The following is an 18799-nucleotide window of genomic DNA, read 5'->3' as shown; positions in this document are numbered from 1 at the left end:
CCAACTTAGGAAGATACCCCTGTGTACAACAATACAAGCCATTAAAGCCAATACATTCATGTGTATATTTTAATATACATTAAATATACAGGCTCACGGGCTGTCATAGGGCGCTGCGGTTCTGTGACCTCAGAGCTCATTGTGCTGTCAGTGCAGAGATTCTTGGATACGGGGAAGGGTGTCAAATAAGCAGAGGTTTGGTCTCGGCGTGTATCATGGGGACGCTTTGTCCGTGTCTACAAGCGCACACACCACACACAGGCACACACGTGTAAAGACGCTTCGATGTCATAAGAGGGACCGCACAAAGGAGAGGCACCAAGCAACGGATTCACGAATCAGGCTTTATTGGGAGGCAGACCCGGAGACTGTCACAGAGCAGCGAGGGCCGGAGGTGCAGCGCTCTCCTCACGCACTGACAGCTGCAGGGCTGACACCAGGAGCATGCCGTGTTCCAGCCGTGTCCGTGTCCCTGGCCTAGAAGACAACAAACCCTCCTCCACCACCCGCGCTCACGGGTGATGCGAATGGGAGCAGAAGCGCCTGGACTACACTCACAGTGTTTCCACACCGTGCCCATCCACCCCTCCCTCTCCCTATCTCTTCTCACTTCAGCCCCTGCTTCTCCCCATCCCTTCTCACCTGGGCTCCTGCTTCCCCCTATCTCTTCTCCCCTCGGCCCCTGCTCCTCCCCACCCCTTCTCACTGCAGCCCCTGCGTTTCCCCTCCCTTCTCACTTCAGCTCCTGCTCTGCTGCTGCTCGCTCTGCCGCTGTCCGCTCTGCTCTGGGCTGCCGGCTCACTGGCACTGCCGGCTCACTGGCACTGCCCTTTATATACCTGCAGGGGGGGTTCCACCGTTCTACCCTCTGTGACTCTGCCTCCACATCACCATGGCAGGTGGACGCTGGGAGCTCATGGAAGGCCCGCCCCTCAACTGCCAGCGTCTTATTGATTGATTTAGTTTGCTTTTTGCAGTTCTAATGAAGAAGCAAAATAACCAATCGTAAAACACACTGTAACTCCAAATCAAAAGTGTTTAATATATGGTACCACAAACACAAAGTGTTTCAACAATTATTTCATTAAAACCTGGTACAAAACCATCTCAAAGAGGCATTTTCATTGCTAAAAATTTTAGAAGGAGAAAAGATTTGGAGTGGACCACGCATTATTCTGGAAGCAAATCCTCTCCCAGTTCTTCGTCAGCAAAGTCATCTTCCTCTGTTCTTTTCCTTGCTGCAGTTTTAGGTCTTTCTGCTTGTGGGCCAAGCGGGTCTATGTAGGAAGCATCTGGGATTTAAACAAGTACATTTGAAACAGTTATCTGCAAGTCCTTTTAGCCTTGGTTTTAAACACCTCTAATCAAACACCAGACTGCTTTCTAACATGACACATCTGGAAAGGTTTCTTCTTTGCAATGCAGACTAGAAAGATCACTGAAGGAGAAGAAGATACCACATTTGGATTCTCAAGATATTTTTTCCTGACCTGGCCTTGTCTGGGAAGTCACAAAGTGTAAGATGCCCACTTGCCTATTTCTTTACCGCTGCTGCTTTCATAGGGCTCACTTGTTCCAGGCAAAGCTTTTAGTTTGGCACTCAGTCTTTCCCCTTTGCTACCACCAGCATCTGGAAGGCAAAAATATATGTATAGATAATTAAAAATAGTCAATAGGCAAGAAACATTTTATTGTAGGTGATTAGATTAGAATGCTCATTACTTCATTGGGCCTGATGGGATTCACTCCAGAGTACTTAAGATGTTAGCAGATGTTATGTTTGTATTCTTCTCAACAATTTGCCAAAGGTTTTAGGAGACTGAGTAGAGCCCTGCTGACTGGAAGCTAACCAATATTATAATGGGCTTTTTAAATAACACATTGGTGAGGAGATCAGAAGATTGGGACATTTTTGATAAGGCAGAAGAAAAAACACCTTTGCATGTGTAGCTCTACACTGTCAAGAAAGATGTAGTTACATCACAGTGTTAAAGTTCTTTGAACTCTACAGACGTATGCATTTTCATTTAACAGCCATATGGAAGAATCTGAAAACAAAATTGGCAGGAAGTCAATTTAATTTGAAAAAAATATATAATTAAGACATATTTAGGAAGAAAATATATCTTTTTCTTAGGTATTACTATTTACAAAATTCAACAAAAGACTAGAAAATCTGTAATCAGTCCTAATCTGTAGTTTTTTATAAACAAAGAAATTATGCAAAATCATTGCTTAGTACTTGTTACATCTCTGAAAATGTATTTCCAAGTCCCGCTCTCTTCTGCTGACCTGAGAATAGTTGAGAGAACTGTTTTCTTGTCATCATTGTAGCTAATACAGAGAACAAAAGGTAGTTACACAAACCTGACTTAACAAGTCTTGACATGTGACTGAATGTAAAAAACAATAAGGCTGAAGAGATCCTTTTGGCTTTAGCTTATATACCTTAACCAGACCATTCCAAAGTTTTAAGATGTTTTTTTATCCTCATGCAGAGATGCTTTCCTGCAAGACATCTGGCATTTGTCCAGAAAGAATGAGAATTGAGACAGGCAAGAAAAAAAATGTCCTAAACACACCAAAGTATCAGATAAAGTGTAGTTTCAGAGCAGATTAAAAGATGGATGATTTTTCCATATATGGATTCTCAGGACACCATATGGGGATTACATTAATTACTTAAACAAACCAAAGAATTTCCTAAATACAGGTTGCACATTGATTACAATGCCAGGCCCTGAGTATAATGGGTAATATGTGTATAAAATGAATAAAAAAACATTTTAGAAACAAAAGGCCAAAGCACAATCTCAATAGATTCAATCATGTGCAAAGCCCTAAGTGAAAATCAAGCAGTTGTGAAGCAGAAAAATATCTGGCACAAGAGTTGTTAACATGCAAGTTGGGAGCCAGACTAAGATTTCATTGCAGGAGTGAATAGATTGTACTTTTACTTTTCTGTTCTACCCTTTACTCCAGCTGTTATCAAAAGCCTTCCCATTCTGTTCTGCCATCTCTTTCCATAAGACACCTATGTGAGGGAAACCTCCTGCTCTTCATTGCTTTAGTGATTGGATGACTTGCGAGTCCTGCTTCAGCTAGGAGACATGCTGTGTATTCTTGTAAAACAATCGACTTCAAGCCTGCTTCTTTTACTTTCCAGTCTTTGTGCCAAACTGAAATTTGGAGTGTTAGAAGATTTAAAATCATGAAATCTTGATTTTATTTATTTATCTTTTTATTTATTTGTGTGCGTGCAGGTATGCAAAGGGCTGATGATTCAGCACAAATTTGAATCTTATGGGGCCAATTTAGGGATGTGCAGTTTTATAGAGCACCTCAATTACCTCATTAGATAATTGCTTACACAGTGAGGGGGTCTGGAAGCTATCAAAGAGATAGTCCTTAATAGATCACATAAACAGATTTTTGAACAAAGGCAATCAAAGATCAAAAAGGGAGAGAGGGCCAAGAAAGAGGCAGAGGTCTTTTCCAACCTGAGTAATTCTGTGATTCTATGATTCTATGTAATTCTGCTCTGGGAGAAGTCCAACAGTTCAAGTGGTAAACATCCAGTATAGAGAACTCTTCTTGACATCTTTGCCTGAATGGTAGCACTCTGAAACTGAAGCATGAGAATGAAAAAATTATGAAAAAAAAATACCATCTGAGGGGTGAGATGGAATTGAAAGTGGAAAACAACATATAAGTCAGGAAATTGAAGTGCAAGAAAAGATGGTTTCTCTATAAGCAGGTGGTGGTGGTAAAGTACACTGTCATGAGCCCTTATCCTCCTGACAATGTGCATTAGTAGGAAATTTAAAAGATGCTGGAATGCAGATTGTGAATTCTTCCTCTCGCTTTACTAGTATGAACCTGAGGTAATGGGTAAATGCTGATGGCTGTAAGATAGAGTCTTTCAGGGCAGCCATGATAGCTGAAGAAATTTATTGCCTACCCTTCTCAATAGAAATAAAGGGTGGATGGAAGAGAGTGATGTCAGCACTCTACAGATGGGAAGGAGATGGAAGAGAACAATAATTGTTAAGCTTAAGGTCAAAGTCACTGATAGGAAAAAAAAAAACACACCACCTTTAATAGGTGTGATCAGATTTTTGGGAAAATTCTGAAAAAAGACTCTCAGTTTTCCTTCAGTTTATAGCTTTGGGTCAGCTATCACCTCTCTGTCTAAGCCTGAGTGGGCTAGGAGGTGAGTGCAGCATCTGGAAATGAGAAAAGAATTTATGTAAAGAGTGGGTGGGTCTCCATTCAAACCAGTGCTATATACAGTATTGGATGATCTTCTGAGAAAAGCAATTGTTTTGCACCTGCAAAAACGAGTCAGAAACAGTGAGTTGGTATGAATTTTCCCTCTAGGGTGCATGGGCTACAGAATTAACTGGACGGACATTTGTGCAACATATTTGGCAATGGACCTGTGATACATTCCTAAAGCTGAAGATTTTATTCACAGTATCTATGGACCTGTTGATATACATCAGCTTGCTAGTGATCAAATAGACTGTGGGAGGCTTTCCTATCCCTACATAGTGAATAAAGAAAACTGAGTGATGAGGATATTAAGAGTTAAAACACACTAAAATCTGAATCCACATGCCTACTTCAGACTCTTCCTACAGCCCTAACTCTCTGCAGCTAGCTGGCTATCACATGCCAGTCAGACTCTTTCCAGAATGAGTCACTCTGGTTTCCAAATTTGTCTTTCCCAAATAAAAATGAAAAATTCCAACAGTCTTACTTTTTTTTTATTTTATTTTATTTCTATAGAAAAGGGGGATGGAACATCAAGTACGTATAGTTGTAGAATTGTTTTCTATTTCCTTTTACATCCCTAGTCTAGACAAGAGGTACTATGATGAACCCTGTCTTTGCTGCCAATACCAACAGCACTTTGTGGTCTTGTTAGCTCACATCTGGCTGATACCCAAGGACAGACATAACTAATGAGTAGCCCTTTCGATGGTCATTCCAGCAATTCATTTGGGCTACCCTTTCAAACAGCATGGAGAAAAGAGAGAAGTTCTTTTGTACTGGGCAGTGTTTCACACACTGCACTTAAATGAGAAGTGCAGTTATATTATAAAGTTTTATATAAATGAGAGCATTGTATACTCACAAGGAGATTGGTATGTTTGATCTCAGCTGTTACTGATTTACCTTTCCCACATGATAACATTCATTAGGCAGGATAAGTAAAGGCTGGTGTGTTCCATTTCAATTATTATTGGTAAAATACAGACACTACATTGGGTGGAGCTTCCGAGTAGTTTCAGTAGACTTAAGCGTGAAAACATTTTCCTACCAAGCCATGACACGGGATGACTTATGACTTTTCTGTATCCTTTCCTGTCTCCTCCCCACCCCACTCACCATTCTTTTTTTTTTTTTTTTTTTTTTTTAACTAACTCTTTTTCACTATTGCTAAATTTGTTTTCTGGTCCAGGGAATCATGATGCCACTTGAAATTATTTGCTTTCCGCTTCCACATTTCTACTGTGCACTTGTGATGTTACATGAGAGCAAAGCACAGATCTTCATGCCTGAAAAGACCAGGCATTTGTATTCCAAAAGATTCACTGATTTATTAGAGCAACATATAGGAGACCCTTCTTGGAGCAGGTACTGGACAAGAGGATCTCCAGATGTCTTCCCACCTCAGCTACTCTGGTTATTTGAGCCCCAGCAGAGGACTCAGTCTCTCCACAGTGTATGTTTTAAGATTGTTTAGTTGCAGTCTCCCAGAGCATCAAATAATTTAGAATATGCTTTGTACAGAAGTAAGGGAAAAATAACAGTAACAATAACAAGGAACAAAAATAATATATCCTCAGAAAACATATCTCTCTTACTATTCGCTTCAGAGGAGCCCAGGGTGTTACTCACATTTAGATACATAAGTGGAAATTTCCAGACCTAAGAGAGATGAATGCTATCCCAAATATTTTGATTTTTCAGTTGAATGAATGAATGAATGTGTTTCCACATGTTCTTCCCTTTCTTTGGATAATATTTTAAAACATTCAGAGGTTCCCGTAAAAGAAACACCCACTTCACATTCATTGATTTGTTTTAAAAAACATTTTCTTCTTAGTTATCTGTTTGCTGAAACACAGAAATCTACTTGCACACACTTGCAGACACATTTGTGAAAAGCCTCCATTAAGCTTTCAGATTTTCTGAGTCTTCACAGTTCCTTTTCATTTGAGTTGAAGAGATGAATACACACTTGTACAGAATATCAGGCCCAAACATTCTTAAACTTTCACAATAGTTGAATATTTGAAAATGTTGACCTTTCATGTCCATGTCATATTCAAATTACTTCAGTATTTTAGGAATGACCTGAACTGTTAACATCAACTTAAGCATATGATGTTCCATTGTACCTATGGAAAGTAATATGCACTGTGTGCCATATAATGTAGCTAGTGTCTGAAAGTGGTAAAATAATACAGAACTATAAAAAATTACAAGCAGTGAATTGTACTTTGAATTGTCCTTGAAGCTGCAGGTACTGCAGGCATAACCTTCTCATGATTATTTTGCCAGACAGAGGTGGATGAACATATAATAAGGATTTGTGTTGATTAAAAAAACCCCAGACTTATCTGAATGCACTTTGTAAAAAGAAGCCATTAGAAACACATGCTTTCCTTGTTTGAGAGGAGGTAGGATCTCACAGATGTTCTCTCCCAGGCTCTTTTTCTTATGCATCTTCTTCTATAGACTCTTTTCTCCTTGCTCTTGGCACTGCAGCAGAGAGTTGGTGACATCAGACTTTGTCTCAGTTGTGCTTCCAATCCATTAAACAGAGCCAGGCAGCAATACCCTTTTTATAAGAGAAAAGTTATAAAGGCATGCACAGGAGTGGAAGCGGTATTCTGGGTATTGTGGCAGTGAGCAAACTCAGAATTTATTTGCCCTTTAGAATGGCCTTTGCACTCCTGCACTCCATGTGACTCAATTAAATATTCAATCAGATTCCATATACAGTATTGTGATGTTGGTTATCTTATGCCTGATTTCTGGTAAGAATATGTGAGTTTTTAATAATCAGATTGCATTATGATATTTCCTGCTTGATTTGTATGCTCATGAGCAGAATTCTCTTTGAAGGAGAATGTTTTTATATAGAAAAAACATCATCTCAAGGTAGAGTGTTGTATCCTTGAAGATCTACAGAACATAGAGTATTTGTTTGACTGATAAATATGCCATAAGATGAGGCTGACTGATGAGCAAAACTAGAGTCTGGTAAGGAATGGATCAAGTGAGAGTTCTTTAATGAGTGGAGAGTGAGAGGTGTTTGCAAGATGTGGTAATGGTTTTGTTTGGAAAAAAGGACATTAGGAGAAAGGAGTAAATGTTCAGTATTGGTAATACATGCCACCTGGCATCAAGTAAAGTTTGGAGAAAAGAATGCTCTGAGGAGACCTCTCTGTGGTCTTCCAGTATATTAAGGGAGCATATAAACAGGAGGGAGAATGTCTGTTTATGAGGGTGGATAGTGATAGGACAAAAAGGAATGATTTTAAACAGAGACTGAGGAGGTTTCAGTTAGATATTAGGAGGAAGTTTTTCACACAGAGGGTGGTGACGCACTGGAACATGTTACCCAAGGAGGTTGTGGATGCCCCATCCCTGGAGGCATTCAAGTCCAGACTGGATGTGGCTCTGGGCAGCCTGGTCTGGTGGTTGGTGACCCTGCCCATGGCAGAGGGGTTGAAACTAGGTAGTCACTGTGGTCCTTTTCCACCCAGGCCATTCTGTGATTGTATGACTATATGATTGTATGATTGTATGATTCTATGACTCTATGATCCTATGAAAAAGTTTTATAATCTCCTGCTTCTGTTATTTTTGATCCCATTACTTAAAAAGCAGGACAAACTCAAGGTGGTGAAGATCTGGAGATGTGCCCCTTCTTCACCTCTAGCAAGGTGAAGCAGTTTCTCTAATGACTGGTACTGGCAGACCAGATCTACAACTTGTTTGTTCATGGAATTGTTTCCCAGACAAGTCAATTTTTTGCCACCTTTTTCTTTGTTCTTTCAACTTCTGGTATACATAAATCAATCGTTAAGTTGGCTTTGCTGTGCTAGAGAAAGCTTTTGCCATGCAGCTTATGGATAACTATGTACCACCTGTGGGTTTTACATTTGGTTTAGACTCCTGCATTCAACTTTGACATGAGGTGAAGCACAGTGCTAGAGTGAGCAGTGGTTTGTGTGCCTGGGTGCACAGAGCACAGGAGACTAGGGGAGTATTTTTTTCCTGTCTGGGGGACTATTTACTTTTGTTGAGCCTCTGTCACATGTTGTGCAATTGCCTCTCTGGCCTTCCTCCCCCTTTTCCAGCGTGCATTTCAGTTGAAGGGTTAGCACAACTTGACAATATGACAGTGTTTATTACTCAAAAGAATATTGTCTGACTTTTGATTGAATGTCAGCACTTCTTTGAACAGGCTTTTTCTGATGGAATTAATTAGTGGAGGAGTGATGCTGCCCTGTGGCCCTTGGCTGGCCTTTAGCCCTGCAGCTTCACAGGGAGGTTGATCAAGCTGTTGAAATGGCCCTAAATGACGAAAAACTAGGGGGAAGCTGTGAGGGGAGAACAAGATTTCACCCAACCTGTAAGCAAACTTCTCCTTTTGTCCTATGAATCTACCAGAAAGTGCAGTTCTGCCTAATTTACTTTAAGTCTATCCTTGCTCTGTCCTTTCAGGCCACACAAAGTGAGGGTCTTTCATTTTGTTTCTCTGCTCCAAGCTACGCTGGCTATTGGTTTGTTTCAGGGTGTTTATTTTACTTGTTTTCTCTTGCTCTGTGTTTTTTTTCAACTGTGAGGCCAGGCCATGCACAACCTCCAGTAGCTCTGATCTGTGGTACCGGAATGCAGGCCCATGTCCTGCCCCATCCTGTGTGGTTTTATCCTTTGCAGTGGAGTACTCAGTTGCAGGAATAAACAAGAGCAACAAGGCTATCTGGGATAGGGCCATTTGCTTCCCTTCATACCTTTTCCCATTTTAAGTCATCTTTTCCTTCTATTCATTTTTACTCACTGGGAGTGTTATGTTTAAAAATAGATCTAGAGTATTCTTGAAAGTTTTATTTTATAGTGAGCAAAATCAGCTGTTTTGAAAAGTTGTCAGTGTAAATTACCTCCCACTAGCATTGCTGTAGTTTGTATTTAGTTCAGACAGCCACATTTTATATGCGACTACTATCAATTTATTAAACAGAGTATTCCTGAGAATGTTCTGTTGCACATTAGGAACTGGTCTTGAAGTGGTTATTCTTCTAAAACTTCTGCTTTTTCTTGTTTCCCATGTGTTTTCTGTAGTGCTGTGGCTTAAGGCACTTCAATAATCAAACTTAGCCTCTCTCCTTGTATCAGTTTCCTCTGACAGCAAAGACAAAAATGTCTGTATATGTACATGTTGGTGCACATCTGTATGTAAACAGGATTACAACAGAGACAGTGGGCAAAGCATGTATTGTGGTCCTTTGAATCTGTTATTGCTACATGTTTGCAGGCTGAAGCTTTTTAGACTCAGACAGTCTTGATTTTTCTCAATGCTTTGTTTCTGTGAGCTGGGAATATTTGGGAAAGCACTTTGCATGACCAGGCTATCTAATATCTCTATAAAGATACCTCTTTGGCTATCATGGTGATAAATCCAGACAGTAAGAAAAAGGCATTCATAGTTCTAATTCCTTAGAAAATAAGAATTTTAATCAAAACTGACACTAGAATAAATCAGATGAAGGAAATCTGTTCTCAATCTACTCTGGGTGAAATCTGTTGACCAGTCATTCTGCTTCTCTAACTTACTACTTAAATTTGCTAAGGGTTTTGCTAAGATTTTTGTCAGCTCTCTAAGGTTAGTATCAAATTACTTCCAAACCTGAGACATCCTTAACCTCAGACTGTCTTTTCTGTCCTTCATCTCTCTCATCATTAAGTCCACTTGTCACCACTCCAGTAACATTGCCAGAACCTGGCTTCTCTTTTTCCTCTGCCTCTCTTCAATACACCGTTCATGCCTTATTCAATTTGCATCTCATTGTTTCCGTTGCCTCTTATTGGAGTCTTCTGAAATCTTTTCTAATCTTGTGCAGTGAAGTTGGTTGAACAATGAGGGGGAAAAAAAAAAGCCAAAGGAAAAGAAAGAAAGAAAGAAATCCCAGACTTATGTCTGGTATAAATCGGTGAAACTTCAGTGATCCCATTGTTGGCAATAGAATGAAATGGATTTCATACCAGCCTGGAATATCACACTCCAAGTACATTTCAACTTCTTTGTATTTTGGTACTGTTCTACATAGAAAATTCTGGGTTGTTTTTGTCATGTGTAGATGGGATTGACTTTTGTTATTAACTTATTATTGACTTTCAGTATATATTCACGTAGGAACAGGGATATCACTATGCAGAAAGACTATTTTCTGGCTCATTATTTCTTAATTGTTAATCTTCTCCTATTTGAATTGTTTTGGACATGACTGACTACTTCTCATAATTAACTATGAGCAAGTATTTTGCAAGCATTGAGTATATGATATAAATTGATTTACATAAATTCCTGGACAATAACCTATAGCAGCTTCTCAAAATTGAGGATGTACTTGTCAGTGATTCACTGATGAGAAAATACAGCTGAAGGCTTCAAATAGTTTATTCATGATAACTAATTTGTCGAGTTCTTTCCCGGAAAATCTGACAGCTAGAAGTGGCTTTAGCTCTCTTCTAGACCTTTTGTGCTCCCATCAAAGTCTTCAATTTCAATTTTTTTGTTTGTAAATCTCTCTTTTAATACATTCCTTTTCCCCAGCTCTTCCTCCACTCACTCTCCCTCAGGTTTCTGAAGGCAGTAGTATCATGGCATATGAATGATGAGTTGGATAGTATTGATATTGACATTTGTCCCATGTCAGGTATCATAGAAGAGCAGAGGTAGGAAGGCATCTCTGGGCATTGTCTAGTCCAATCTGTCTGCTCTGAGCAGACTAAGATATATACATGTATATATTGCACTGTCCATATACAGGCATGACCAGAGACCTGAAGATGTCAGATAGCCACTCACATTGTAAGTCCTTGAGAACATTCCTGTCATTCTGAATTCTCTCTCATACTCAGCAGTACCTGTCCACATCTGTGTGTCAAAAAATATTCAATGGCACCATATTCATTAACAATATATGTACAAATGCACATGACACACTGGTATTCTGGGACCGGTCTTTTTAAGATCATTGACTCAGGCTCTATTTTTGAAACTGCAATTAAATGCACAGTTAATTGCTAGCCCAGCTGATCCCACTTATTTATCACACTTCTCAAATTAAAGGCACAATCAAGTAATAAGGATGTCTAAGTGTTATTATTTGCACATGATCTTGATTACAGATGCAAAATATAGCAAGAAGAAAGAACATTAATAATACTGTGTTTTTTTGCAAGCTCTACATTGTATAATTGGAACTATCTTTGGCTGTGCTACTTCTGGAACTTCTGGAGAATATGGTATTAAGCAAGAGAATTAAAAAGAAAGTCTTCACAGATGCTCCCAGAAAATAAATAAAGCAAAACAAAATTCTTGTTATTTTTATTTCATATTACCACTAAAGATCTGGAAACCTGCCTAGACTGGCAAGTTTGACACATGGCATATTTCATGCTTCATTATTACTAAATGAACAAGTATCAAATCTTGATAAAAGACTTGCATTTTTCTTGCAAAAGTCATTAAAGACTCCCTTTTACAAGAGTATGGTTGAATTAATCCTTGTGAAGCACAATCAAAATTTAACTCATTAGCTTCTCTAGAAATCCCATTCCCACCTGTATCTCAGAAGTGAGCATCAGCATCTCTGAAAGCTCCATGAGCACCAATCTGAATCTGTAGTACTGTGTAGGGCTTTCCCTGGGCTGAAGTTGTGTGTCTCCCATGGAATGTGAGAGCAAACCAAACCCAGAGGCTGCCCTACCTTCTGCTCTCAGCACTCTTCTGTTTGCAGCTCAGAAAACTTGAAGAGGAGAAAATACTGAGGTGGTGGGGAAAGGGCAAGAGCTGGGAGGAGACATGGATGTTTGGGAGTACACACAAGTGTGGGATGTGACCAGGGGAAAAGTAAGCAAAAGCAGAAAACAAGGAGTGGGGAACAGAGATAACTGATAGAGGCTGGGAAGGAAGTAAAGGCAGGATGAGAAAAAGGTGGTATAAGAAGCAGGAAAAATGACCAAAAACACGTAAGGACCTAAAAAAATACCTTTGTTTCCCTACACACTTCCTTTAGATGAATGCTGCATGAAAAAAATATTTCTTCTTTTTGAAAGAGAGAACAGAATAACTGTGCATGTCCACATGCATAGCTGGGATGTAAGGATGATTTACAAACCCTCTGATACCTCCTCCAGGTTAAGGAAATGTTAAAGAGGACATGTACCAGGACAGACTCTGATCTCCAAGTTGAGTCCAACTCACTAACCACTTCCTGCTGAGCCTAATCATCCAAACATGGTTTTATCTAAATGATTTTCCACTAATCCATGTTGTTTGTCCCACTGTGGATACTAAGTAAAAGGCCTCACTTAAGTCACTGTAACTGACGTCCACTGCTCTCCATGTCTCTAGTGATTCAGTGATTTTTTTCATGGAAACAACAGAGATTTGTTAGGCATGATTTACCCATGATAAGTTTATGCTGGCTGTTCTTTCTGTGCTTAGGAATTTAATCCAGGAGGACCTGTTCCAACATTTTTCTAGATGCCAAAGTAAGGCTGACAAGTCAGTTGTTGTCTTGATTATCCTTTTAAACTTTTTTGAAGATATGTTCAGCAGCCATCAAGAGATCTCCTTGACTTGAAAGACATTTAAAATGTTAGAACAGTCTTGCAAGGGCATTGTCCAGTTCTATCCTGACCCTTGGGTGCAACCTATCTGTTCCCACAGATGTGAGTGTGCTGAGTCCTCCCAGGCAATCCATGACTGGATCTTCATCTACTGCTGGTGGTTGTTCTCTTGAATTGTTTCACTAAGCACAGTGGCAGGGGAGATCATGGTGTAGACTGAGGCAATGAAAGCAATGAATATTGCATTCTCACCCACATCTGCTGTCACTCTGCTTTCCTCTCTTCCTTTCCACTCTTTTCCTCTCTTTAATTCTCCTCTCTTCTGCCCCCTCCCCCCAGCAACTAATAGAAAAGACAGTTCCATCCCTTGGATCATGTACACCTTTAACAAGATATTTTGCGTTCTCTGTCATTCCAGGGACATCTGAACAGTGAGTGAGTGCTGTTTTGAACATTATCTGTCCAGCAGCCCTGATAATCTTGAGTGAATCCTTCTCAACCTATAATAGATGAAGAGCAAAGTAATGAGATAGACGATTGCAGGAACCAGGACAATAAATGTGAAAGGACAGGACATGCAAAATATCTTGTTAAGGTCAAGGATTTGTGGAATCCTTAGTACAGGGAAGACATGGACCTACTTGAGTGTGTTCTGAGGAGGGCACACAATCCAAGGGATGGAACCCCTACCTATGAGGACAGGTTGAAAGCTAGGCTGTTCATCCTGGGGAAGAGAAGAATCCAGGGACACCTAAGAGTGTACTTTCAGTATATAAAGAGGGGATGTAAGAAAGAAGGGGAAAGACTTTTTAGAAGAGTTTGATTGGATAGGACAAGGGGAAATGGTTCCAAACTAAAACAGTGGAGATTTATATTGGGCATAGCAAAAAAGCTTTTTACAATAAGGGTAGTGAGGCTGCCCAGAGTTGTGGTGGATACCCTGTCCTTGGAGATATTCAGAGTCAGGCTAGGTACAGCTCTGAGCCACTGGATCAAGCTGTAGGTGTCCCTGTTCATTGCAAAGGTGTTGGGCTAGGTGGCCCTTAAAGATCCCTTCCTGCTCAAACAAAATCTATGAATCTATGATTCTATGTGTACCTACATACACACATGTACATGTAAAAATATATGCCTATATTTAATCAACCTTACGAATAAACCAATAGTCAGCACTGCATCAGATTTTCTACTGCTGGACTTATTCATAATTACATTGATTGCACATGAACAACTGGATGATTACTTTGATTGTCTATGAGAGCTAGAAAGGAGGTCACCAGCTGAATTTGTCTGTAACAATAACATAATGTCAAAATAAAGACTATTTCTTTCTTGTCCTATTCTGAAAAAATAGGTGTTAAGCTATTTCAATCCTACTGGATTTTCATTCTTGAGATGTAAAATGACCATAAAATGCTCAGAAAATTTTTCCAGACTCACTTCATTTGTTACATTTTCTTTGATGAGAATGGGGGAAACATTATGATAAGAAAAAGTCTTATGAAAACTAGTTCACTGTAACTTTATTAGCAATCCAATGATTCCCCCATTTCCTGCTTTTACAAAGCAGAAACAATGCAGTGTATCTTTTTTTTTAAACATCTTTCTTTGTATCTATTAAAAAATCAGAGACCTAGTATTTTCTAGAGCCAGTCCTTTTCTTCATTTTTGTCTCACTAGCCTCATTTTCACAGCTTTTATGTTCTTCACTTCTCTTGCCAGACTTTGAGGGTTGTGAGCTGTATTTTTGTTTTGTTTTGTTTTGTTTTGATACCCTAGACGCTAAATGTCAAGATTTCCAGACACTCCTTTTCCAGTGCCAAAGGGTTAAAGAAGAATGTTTGGTTGTTTGGTAGGTTTTTCCATGATTTTATGGCTCTGCAAAATGCACATCCAAAGCAGTAAAAACAAAAGGCAGCGACACGGAGATTTAGTCTGATTTTTCCACCTTCGTCATTGTATGAGATTTGCCTCTACACCCATTTGACAATGGCAGCAGCACAATTAAGACTGCTTTCTAAAGGAAGTCTTCCTGGCCTATCTGAGGATGATCATAGACATTTTGTGTGGTTCTCTGCTGTCATGTTTTGTTAAACAAGAGTATGACAGTAGGGCAGCACAGATTTTACTGAGAAAATCAGCTCTTGTTGCTTTGATTGTTTGCTTCTCCAGAGCTTTTGCATGTGTTTTTTGTTGTTGTTGTTGTTTTTTTGTTTTTTTCTGTGGCAGTATGGTTTCATACCAAAATTTTACTCTTACAGGCTGGTATTACAGGCCATTTTCCTGTATGCCTATCTGAGAACATAATAAGATTTAATAAGCCCAGTTGTAGGATGTTGCACTTGGGTGAAAGTGATCCCAGACATGTCTATAGACTGAGAGAAGAACTCAGAGAGCAATTCTGTAGAGAAGGAACTAGAAGTTCTGGTGGATGAAAAGCTGTACAAAAATGATCAGATTTCTGGAGCACCTCTCCTATGAGGAAACATTGAGGGAATTGATATTTTTTACCTTGGAGAAGACAAGGCTCTGGGGACACCTCATTGCTACTTTCCAGTACTTAAGGGGAACTTATAAGCAAGAGGAGGAATGATTTTTTGTACAGGTAGATAGTGTTATAACAAGGGGGAATGTACTTGAACTAAAAAGGGGGAAATTTAGGTTAGGTTTAGGATGTTAGGAAAAAAGTTCTTTACTCAGAGGGTGGTGAGGTACTGGCACAGGCTGCCCAGAGAAGCTGTGGATGCCCCATCCCTGAAGGTGCTCAAGTCCAGGATGGGCCCTGGTTAGCTTGAGCTTGTGGGTGGTAGCCCTGAACACAGCAGAGAGTTAGATCTTGATGATCCTTCAGGCCTCTTCCAGCCTAAGGTGTTCTATGATTCTATGATTCCATGATGTCCAGCTCTATGGCAGCAGGTGCTCAGCAATATCAGCTGCAGAAGCAAGAGGATGATGAAGCCACAGAGTATATTGGTATGTTTATTTGCAGTGTCATATTCAGTCAAAACTAACATTTATAACTCAGATCCTTTATGACGTTCTCTACCGCAGTGTAAATGCCCAAGAATAAACATATCATCTTGAAATGAAAGATCATGACAGCAGCTGAGACAGATTGTCATCTCATCTTCAGGTTAAAAATTCAAATTTCCCAATGTGGCTAAGCATGATTACTGCTGTGTCTACAGACTGTGAAAAAACAGACAAATGAGAATGTACTGAGTAATAGATTTTGAAATAACATAAAGTTCCTTGTCTGTCAGTAGAAAATAACACTCTGTTCAACCAATATATTATTTCATTGCAATCTCAGTCTGGTGTGGAATTGCTGTTTCTGTACAGGGATATATATTTTATGGGCATTAAGGAAAAAAGAGCACTTTTTATTAAGTTTGTGAAGCTGCTTGGCTATTGCTAAAGCCAACAGAAACAAGCATTTGGACTCTTTGCTTTTATTCCCCTTTTCTGTCTGAAGAAAAAGTTTTTTTTTTTGTTTTTCTTTTTTTTTTCTTCCTTACTGCGCTCAGTTTGCTAATGCTTCCCCAGTTTCCGTAGTAAAGAATCAAGTACTAGGTTGGTCCGAAAGTAATGCCTCCTATTTATTTCCATAGAAACTGTGAAAGCTACAAAGAGCGTAAGACAATTTGACACATCAAATTCTCAGCTACAAAGCACTATTTTTCAACATAGTCTTCAGCATTAGTTGATTCATGCTAATAAGCTGATAGAGATGCTCTTCATTTTGTGGTATGACAGCTGTACATAGCTGTCCAGAATGTGGCTTGTCTTTCAAACTGTTGCTGACTCTGCTGAAATGCACCACCCACCACCTCATTGTGCTCACATTCACTATTTGATCTCTATGAACATTCAACAAGTATTGATGAATGTTTATGCATGCAATTTTTTTCCACACTGAGGAATTCAATTACACAGATTTGCTTCATCCACACTTCCATGTCACACACCATTGTGTCCGACTGCCCCTCTGCTGCCATCTGTCACATGGCAACAACACATAATGAATTACTGGTGGGAGGGCTCAGTCTCTGCTGCCATACCACCAACATCTGCCTCTGACACTGTGGGCCAATATAATAAAATAGGAGGCATTACTTTCAGAGCAGCCTTTGTAACAAATGCCAGGAATAATTTACCAGTGTCTCCAGAAGAAACAAATATAATGTGCAAGAAAACAGAGAAGTAGCTGCCTAGTTAGATGAAAAGAAGTAAAAGAGGCAGCTATGCCATTAATTATCTACCTAGCAAGAGTAAGCTGCAAGCTAAACTAGTTGTGTGTGCATTTAAGATATCCTTATGCTAAGTATTCTGGAATGGAAATCCTCTGGAGTGGCTCTTTTTAGGATTACACACTGTTTTAAGACATTGTTTTTGTGTTATCCCACATGCCTGAGATGACTGTGAAGTGTGCTGCCATTCCATCCCCAAGCAGGCAGGCAGTCCTAAGCCATTGCCATTCCCATGATACAGTGCACAGAACAAGTGTCTGCACACTATTGAAAATAGCAACAAGCCTACAGATTTTGCTTTTAAGGAGCTGAATGGGAGTGGAGATACTTTAACAGATGTTTCATCAGGTTCACATATTTTCCATATGACAGATCCTTAAACAAGCAGCTGTCGAGCAAGAGAGGGAGAACTATGTTAGCATCTCTGTCTTGGATTGGTTTCCTATCTTTTTGGCTAGGTCTTGTTGTGCTTCAAGAGCCATTGCTTTTAAAACTTAACCTGTCTCCTACTGTGTTTGATACATGTATGCATGTAGATAAAAAAGTCATTAAGCTGCATCAGAATTTATATACCACTCTTACATATAACTCTCAGAAGACGGGCCACATTTTATTCTTACTCTTAATTGCACTGAGATTGAATTTGAGTAAGGAGTGTAGAATTAGGTCTCATCATAATGGTTTCTTATGGAGAATGCCTTCTAAAAATAGCTAGAGTCTACACTGTCTCATTCTCCAATGGCTGTAAATCAATGTAGCTCTACAGTACTGAACTGGATGAAGATACCCTATTTATTATACTAGTTAAGAGTCTGGTCCTCATGCCTGTATATCAAAGTCAATGTTAGTTCACTTAATTACTGACATAGTGATATTTCATGTCTCTACTCAGCAATTCTCTACCTGAGGGGACAGGTACAGTAATTATCAACCAGGTGTCTCTTCCACACTTGAAGTTCAGTTCAAGAGAAGAACATTTTAGTAACAAAACAGAATGTCTAAAATATGTATTCCTTTCATTTGCAAAAATCTCAAGATTCAAAAGAAAATAGGATTGGATATATGAACAGATTACTCATGTTAGTAATTTCTCATTCTTATGAGGCCCCTCTGATATTGTTTAAATTAATGACATATGGTAACCCTTTCAGTTCTCATTGCTCAATGGGAAATGAGTAAATGACTATTTAATGTCATCTTATTCTGGTTCCCTAGTAACGCTAAGTTTAATCAGTGACGATTACATTTGTTGAGAGAGCTCTGCTTATGTTCTACTCCCTTCTCACAGTGTAAATTTCCCCAGTCCAGTAATTCTGATCAGGCACAGAGTGACACATGTGCCAGCTGCCCAGCACATGTGGGAATGCTCAAATTCACAAGCAAAATCAATCGTACCCTCTGGGGTGTATCAGTTGTTAGAACCTTGGCTGAATACTTCCCTTCAAAGTAGACTTGAACATGTTGTGTCTTTTCCTTCTTTGCTTCCTTCTCTTCTTCCTTCCTTTCATCTCCACTTCCTTCCTCCCTCCATCTCTCCCTCTCTCTTTCTTCTTTTCCTCCTTTCGCTCATCCTCTCCTTCACACAACACTTTGGTGATCTGTAATGCTGAAAGTAACAAGTAACAGGCTATCAATGTTTGCACAGCTTATTGAACTGACTCATTAAT

At 39.5% G+C, this 18799-nt stretch overlaps 1 long non-coding RNA gene across 1 annotated transcript; it reads right to left on the bottom strand.

Annotated features, from left to right (window-relative positions):
- Positions 1-330: 330 nt before the first annotated feature.
- On the bottom strand, positions 331-938 carry LOC107308339. Its single transcript, XR_001552752.1, has 2 exons — positions 738-938; positions 331-477 (listed from the first exon to the last, which is right to left on the bottom strand). It is a non-coding gene; the product is annotated as an uncharacterized LOC107308339 (long non-coding RNA).
- Between the last annotated feature and the right edge of the window lie 17861 nt (positions 939-18799).

Source organism: Coturnix japonica, chromosome 1 (genome assembly GCF_001577835.2).
Source record: "Coturnix japonica isolate 7356 chromosome 1, Coturnix japonica 2.1, whole genome shotgun sequence".
Classification (NCBI taxonomy): Eukaryota; Metazoa; Chordata; class Aves; order Galliformes; family Phasianidae; genus Coturnix; species Coturnix japonica.
Note: the sequence above shows the minus strand (reverse complement) of the source record. Positions and strands in the feature narration are given on the sequence as shown.